The sequence below is a fragment of the Chlorocebus sabaeus genome, chromosome 23 (assembly GCF_047675955.1).
Source record: "Chlorocebus sabaeus isolate Y175 chromosome 23, mChlSab1.0.hap1, whole genome shotgun sequence".
In the NCBI taxonomy this organism is placed as follows: domain Eukaryota; kingdom Metazoa; phylum Chordata; class Mammalia; order Primates; family Cercopithecidae; genus Chlorocebus; species Chlorocebus sabaeus.
The window spans coordinates 47,876,430-47,884,314 of NC_132926.1; positions in this window are offsets into that span (position 1 = coordinate 47,876,430).

Consider the following 7,885-nt stretch of genomic DNA (forward strand, 5'->3'; position numbering starts at 1 on the left):
ACAAGAGCGCTCTTTCTGTACTGTAGAGCGGATCCTACCACATGCTGCTTACCCTCCATCACCTGAGGCTACTTAATGAAAATAGGATGAAGTGGCCAGGCATGGTGGCTCATGCCCGTAATCCCAGCATTTTGGGAGGCTGAGGTGGGTGGATCGCTTGAGGTCTGGAGTTCGAGACCAGCCTGGCCAACATGGTGAAACCCCCATCTCTACTAAAAATACATAAATTAGTCGGGCATGGTGGTGGGCGCCTGTAATCCCAGCTACTCGGGAGGCTGAGGCAGGAGAATCACTTGAACCCTGGAGCCGGAGGTAGCAGTGAGCCAAGACACCACTGAACTCCAGCCTGGGTAACAGAATGAGACTCTGTCTCAAAAAAAAAAAAAAAACCAAAAAGGCCGGGCGTGGTGACTCACACCTGTAATCCCAGCACTTTGGGAGGCCAAGGCGGGTGGATCACGAGGTCAGGAGATCGAGATCATCCTGGCTAACACGTGGTGAAACCCCATCTCTACTAAAAATACAAAAATATTAGCCGGGCCTTGTGGTGGGTGCCTGTAGTCCCAGCTTCTGGGGAGGCTGAGGCAGGAGAATCGCTTGAACCTGGAAGGTGGAGCTTGCAGTGAGCTGAGATCCGGCCACTGCACTCCAGCCTGGGCGACAGAGCGAGACTCCGTCTCAAAAAAAAAAAAAAAAAAAAAAGAAAATGGGATGAAATTCCACTTTCTTCACAGAGCTCTTCATGGTTTGGTCCTTACCTGCTCTTCTGCCCTCCTTTGTTTTCACTCTCCCCCCATTCATTAATCTCTAACCATATTAGCCATGCTGTTCCTGAGACACACCAAGCTCATTTTTAGAGACACTTTTTCCATCTCTTTCTGTGAGCTGGGGCCTTCTTATGCAGGTTTCTGCTTAAATGTATTGCCCTCCTCTCCCTGTGTAACCCTACTTTGTTTTCTTCACAGTATTTATCCACCTGACATTCTTTTATCTGTGCTTATCACATTGAACCCACTAGATGGGAAGCTCCCTGAAGGTAAAAATCCTTCTCTTGTTTACCACTGTCTACAACATGATGGGGAGAGGGTGCTAAAAAAAATATTCATTGAATGACTGACTGGCCCAGCAGCTTGCTGGGCCTAGGCTCAGAGATTTTCCTGGAGAAATCCCTGCCACTCAGTAGTCCCTTGGCAGACAGGCCTTCCTGACTGGGCAGTTAGCAGTCAGGCACTTGGCTTGTAGGACACACCTATGTCATACTTGACTACCTCATTGATGATCCCAGTCTAACTCCTGGGATGTTCAGCAACTCGGCCTGCCTGGAGTTCCATGGGTGGCTGGCTAGCTGGGCTTTGCAGAGTTTTTAAATTGCCCCTTCTCTCTGGTTGTCTTTGCCCCAGTGTGTTGGCTCCAGACGACATATTGGTGCTGGGGTCCTCTGCGCGGAGGGGTAGGGAGACTTAGCCGGTGATGATAGGTGATGCCTGTCATTGTTTGCTCATCTGTGAAGGAGTCCTCGCTGCATTGTACTGCACTGCCCTGCTCCTAACTGAGTCTTCCTGGACCTGCTACCAGGTCCTGCATTTCACAGGTCTCTGTCAAACTCCATTTCACAGAGGGACACTGTGACCCAGATGGCTGGGGGCTAATTCCATGGTCACTCTGTGGACATGGGATTAAGTTGCACTGGCCTTCAGCCTCTGGTGGCCAGACTGGGTTTCTGGACAGGAGTCTACGTCCAGGAGGGGAGAGAAGGCAACCTTTGGAGGGGCCAGAGGGCAAGCCTGGAAGAGGGCAGGCTCAGTGAAATGCACCCTTGGGACAGCCACCTGGCTCTCTGGCGCCATCTGTTGGTCAGAGCCAGTCAGTACTGGTAGTTCTTGGGGGTTGACCTGGACCAGACAGACTCTAGAGCAGTCCCATCCCTGTCCCTGCCTTAGCTTGGGCCCAGCATGGCAACTCTGAGCACATGGGGGGCACCATGTATCCCCATAGTCTTTTCTCCTTGGAGAGAGGTGGGTGTAGCCCATGCTCTTCCACGAAGTCAGACTCATCTGTGGTGAGTTAGCCAGACCTAGGTTCAAATCCTACCTCCCCACTTTCCTGCTCTATGGCCTGGGGCTGGTTACTTAACCCATCTCAGCCTTGGAATCTCTCCTATAAAACGCAGATGATAATAGTAACCACCTCCTAGGGTTGCTGTGAGATTAAAAGATTATAAAGAAAGAGTTTAGCTCGGTAATCTGGCAGGCCCATGCTCCAGGAATGTTAGTGGCTGTGCTCACGGGCTTGCTGATTTGGGCAGGATTACTTTTCAGTCCCGCCTTCATGGGTAGACCCACTTTGGCTTGACCCACAGATGTGGGTCAAGAAATGTTTTCCTCCACCACTTAGGTGTAGATGCCACTTCTGCCTAGAGATTCCACAGCAGCTATCCAAGGACAGGTCCATAGTCCACCAGGGAAGGTATTGCACTGGCTGGCTCAGATAGAGGAAAGGAAGCTGTAGCTTTCTGTAGTTTTGTCCAAGGTCTTAGTTGAACTCTTGGGCCATGGGCAGATAAGTCCTCCCTGTGGCCTTGCAGAAATTCCTCACCTTCCCTCCCAACATCTCCTGTATTTCTCCAGCCTTGGCTGTGAAGGGTTGGAAAGCCATGTGAAGGAAAGGCTCCAGGGGCTCAAACTTCCTTCAGGAATTGACACTGGCATATGTTAAGAATGTTACATGCATTCACACATTGTCACTACTTCCTAGCTTTTTTTTTTTTTTTTTTTAAACAGAGTCTTGTTGTGTTGCCCAGGCTGCAACGGCGCAATCTTGGCTCACTGCAACCTCCACCTCCCAAGTTCAAGCAATTCTCCCGCCTTAGCCTCCCAAGTAGCTGGGATTACAGGCACCTGTCATCACGCCCAGCTAATTTTTTAATGTATTTTTGTAGAGACGGGGTTTCACCATGCTGGCCAGGCTGGTCTCGACTACTGACCTCAAGTGATCCTCCTGCCTCGGCCTCCCAAAGTGCTGGGATTACAGGCATGAGCCACCATGCCCGGCCTTTCTCCCCCTTTTCTACTGAGTTATGATTTACATACAGTAAAGTATACAAATATAATTGTAGCTCAGTGAATTTTTATATGTGCATACACTCATGAAACCACCATCTGGACCAAGATACAAAATGTTGGCTGAGCATGGTGGCTCACACCTGTAATCCCAGCACTGGGAGGCCAAGCTGGGAGGATTGCTTGAAATTTGAGACCAACCTGGGCAACATGGCAAGACTCCATCTCTACAAAAATAAAAATAAATAACTAGGCTGGGTGCGGTGGCTCATGCCTATAATCCCAACACTTTGGGAGACCAAGGCGGGTGGATCACCTGAGGTCTGGAGTTCGAGACCAGCCTGGCCAATAGGGTGAAACCCTGTCTCTACTAAAAATACAAAAATTAGCTGGACATGGTGGCAGGCGCCTATAATCTCAGCTACTCAGGAGGCTGAGGCAGGATAAGTGCTTGAACCTGGGAGGTGGAGAGGTTGCGGTGAGCTGAGATCATGCCACTGCACTCCAGCCTGGACAACAAGAGTGAAACTCCGTCTCAAAAAAAAAAAAAAAAAAGCCCGGTGTGGTGGTGTGCACCTGTAGTCCCAGCTACTCGGGAGGCTGAGGTGGGAGGATTGCTTGAGCCTGGGAGGTAAAGTGCAGTGATTGCACCACTGCATTCCAGGCTGGGCAACAGAGCAAAATCCTGTCTCAAAGGAAAAAAAAAAAAAAAAGAAACAGAAAAAGAAAAAAAAATTTAGCATCCCCAAAACTTCCCATCAATATTTGTCACCTGCCAAAAGTAACCTTTCTTTCTTCTCTCACGCAGATTCATTACTGCCTGGGGCTTTTTTGGTCTTTATTTAAATGGACTTTAGCAATCGATATTCTTGTGTTTAGCTTCTTTTGTTCAACATTGTCCATGAGATTCATCCACATTGTGTATATCAGTAGGTTCTTTTTCATTGCTGTTTAATATTCCATTAAGTTAATATACTACGGTTATTTTTTTCATTTTATAGTTGATAGATTTGTTCTTTCTTGACTCTTATGAATAAAGCTGCTATGAACATTCTTAAACATATTTTTGTGGACATAAGTGCTTATTTCTGCTGAGTATATATCCAGAATTGGAGTTGCTGGGCCACTGGGTATATGTAGGTTTAGCTTTAGTAGATACTGCCAGCTTTCTGAAGTGTGCCAATTTGTACTCCCACCAGCAATGTATGAGAGTTCCGATTGTTCCACATCCTTGCTAACACTTTGTATTGTCATTCTTTTAAGTTTAGCCATTCTGGTGACTAAAATAATTGATTTTCACAAAAATCCTGTTATGTGTTGGTATTGTTATAATCCCCACTTGACAGACAAGGGGTCTGGGACTCAGCGAGGAGAAGCCACTTATCCCAGATCATGCAGGATGTTAGCAGCAAGTGGGAAACAGCAGGTCTGTGTGATTCTTCTGCATCTGTGGCTGCATGCATTTTTTTTTTTTTTTACTTTTTTTTTTTTTTTTGAGATAGAGTTTTACTCTGGCACCTAGGCTGAGGTGCAGTGGTTCTATCTCGGCTCACTGCAACCTCCACCTCCTGGACTCAGGTGATCTTCCCACCTCAGCCTCCTGAGTAGCTGGGACTACAAGCGCACACCACTACGCCTGGCTAATTTTTGTATTTTTTGTAAAGACAGGGTTTCGCCATGTTGCCTAGGCTGGTCTTCAACTCCTGGGCTCAAGTGATCTGCCTGCCTTGGCCTCCCAAAGTGCTGAGATTACAGGCGTCAGCCACAGCGCCCAGGCTGCATGGAATTTTAAAGTCAGAATATTTGAGTGTGTCAAATATTATCTTATTTTCATAATTCCTTTCTACAGCACTTATTTCCATTTGACAGCAGAAATATAATCTGATCACTTCCTGGCAAATACAGTCAAGTAAGTGTGTGATCACCCAGTCATTCCAGGGAATACTCAGTCGAGTGTTCTCTCCCTCCACTTCTATCCAGGGGCACAGTTACGTTCTGTGGAGGTTATGTGGTCATGGCATGGAGTGGGAAGTGAGGGGGTTAAGGTTGTCTGGTCCTTGGTCATCATCATCTTCCTCTGCTGCTCAGGGAGGCAGGCCGACTTCGCCCCTGCCAGTTGTGGGTTGTCATCTCTGGTTTCTACTCTGCCCACAGATGTATGCATTCGTGCCATGGTCTCTGGCTTGCACTGTGGCGTTAGTGCTCCCTTTATTCTGTTTATTATCCCAGAAGTTCTTTCCTGGTTATATGGCCCCTCTCAGCAACTTCATGCTGTTCTAGGGCCTCACGACACATGCTAATGCTTCCTGGGATTCTCACACATTAGGCATGGGACTGAGATGCTCCCAGGGCCCCCTGCGTAGGCACACCCAGCTGCCATTTCTACTTGACTGCTACCATACTTTCTCATCATGGAAGATTATTTAGACCCTACCCACAGACAGATTCTCCCCTCTCTCAGAACCTCCAAACCTATCTGGGGTCCTAATCCCTCCCTATCCCTGGGTTGAGAGGATGGAAGAATGAGAGAGAGTCCCTTCTCAGAGGCCCACACTGGAAGCTAACTGCATGCAGTGGTCTCCTCCCCACCCCAAGCCTGGCATCATACCTTCTTTCCAATTCTTTCAACAGAGGAAGGTGAGGCCCAGAGACGTGAAGTAAGTTACCCAAGAGCACGTAACAGAGGCAGGTAGTCTGACTTCAGAGAGGCTATGCTTACCCCTGTATTAGAGGACCAAGACTGAGAGAGTTGACACACAGCAGGATGCAGCCAGGAGACCTTTGACCGTGCACACTGAATACTTCCTAGCTTACATGCTCTCCTCTGGGATGGAACATGTATCTAAGTCCAGAGTCTGTCCCATGGATGGGTGCACAAGAAATAGAATGAGAACTGAATTCTGGGCTGCAGAGTCCTGTTTGTTTGTTTGTTTACTTTGAGTGGAATCTTGCTCTGCTGCCCAGGCTGGAGTGTAGTGGCGAGATCTCCACTCACTGCAGCCTCCACCTCCTGGGTTCAAGCAATTCTTCTGCCTTAGCCTCCCGAGTAGCTGGGATTACGGACACCTGCCACCATGCCTGGCTAATTTTTTTTTTTTTTTGTATTTTTAGTAGAGACGGGGTTTCACCATGTTGGCCAGACTGGTCTCGAACTGCTGACCTCAAGTGATCCTCCTGCCTTGGTCTCTCAAAGTGCTGAGATTACAGGCATGAGCCACTGTGCCCGGCCCAGCGTCCTGCTTTAGATGCACTGACAGGGTTGCTCCTCATAGGAATCCTCCTGTGAATGCTTTATAGCAACGAAGACTCCAACGAAGACTTACAAAGGGAGATCATTTCTGGAAATGAATTCATCATAAAAACTGGATTTTCACATCTGGAATATTTGAATCAAAGGCCTTTAGTCTCCCTGGAAGTAGTATGCTGGGAACAGCTGTAAATTAGAAAATGCTCCTGCATTTGAAGAATGTGGCTAAGATTCACTGCCTGGGCTGTGATGGCAGATACATAGCTGGGGCTGGTGTGATGGCTGGGAAAGTCTGGTTTTGTTTCCTTCCTCTTAGGACAAGGGGTTTTGATTACCCCTTGGCACGGAGCATATGGAGTGACTGGAGTAAGGGTGGAGCCTCAGCTTCCTCAGGGCCAGCTCTGGTAACATAGGTACCCCTGCCCCTCACACCCACACATGTATCCACACGTACCATGGGGACTCTGTGCGGGCCAGTCCTTTCTGACCTGTGGTCATCACTATGGATAAATGAATGGAGATGAGTCACTCCCAGCCTGTCCCACAGTGCTGCAGCTACCTTGGCCCTCCTGAGTGGAGGGTTTGAGAGAAGGTAGGGTTGATCCAGAAAGTGAGGAGCTAAACTAGTCACCTTTGACGAACACTGTTGGCTCCTTCCTGGCAGTGCTTCACCACTAAGACGCTACTACAGAGGTTTATTCACTTACTCTGGGCTTGAGGATCACCTGGAGAACTTGTTTAAAGGGCAGAAAAACCTGCCGCCAGGGAGTTATTAGATTGAAAGTGGACCCAGGAATCTGCATTTTTCTTGAACCAATTTATTTTTAAGTTAAAAATTTTGAATATGTAATACATTGATGTGAATTGATACCCAAAAGGTAGAAAGGGGTATAAGGTGAAAAATTATTCTAACCCGTCCCTCAGTGACCTAGTTCCCTTCCTCTGAGGCGACCAATTTCTTGTGTATCTTTCCTGAGATAATCTATACATAAAGCACCATATACAACCAAATGAAATATGTTTTATTATTTATTTTTTGAGACTGCGTCTCACTCTGTCACCCAGGCTGGAGTGCAGTGACATCATCCCAGCTCATCACAACCTCTGCCTCCTAGGCTCAGGTGATCCTCCCACCTTAACCTCCAGAGTAGCTGGGACTACAGGCTCACACCACCATACCCAGCTAATTTTTGTTTTTTTGTAGAGATGGGGTTTCACCATGTTGCCCAGGCTGGTCTCGAACTACTGAGTTCAGGTGATCTGCCCACCTCGGCCTCCCAAAGTGCTGAGATTACAGGTGTGAGCCTCCACACCCGGCCCCGAAATCTCTTTTAAAAGTAGGCATTTCTTGGTGATTCTAATAAAGGGGGTTTTCAGACATATTTGGAAAAACATATACCTACTTTTACGCCAGACCCTGTGCTGGGCCCCCAGGCTAGCTGTGTGACCTGACACTGCACAGTCCTGCTTAGGACGCTCAAGGAGAGTTTATAAGGTACCACCTTGCATACCATAGGCAGCGGAGCAAAGGGGCTCCAGTGGGCCCTGCCTAGGAGGCCTGAAGCTGGAGCTGCTGAGG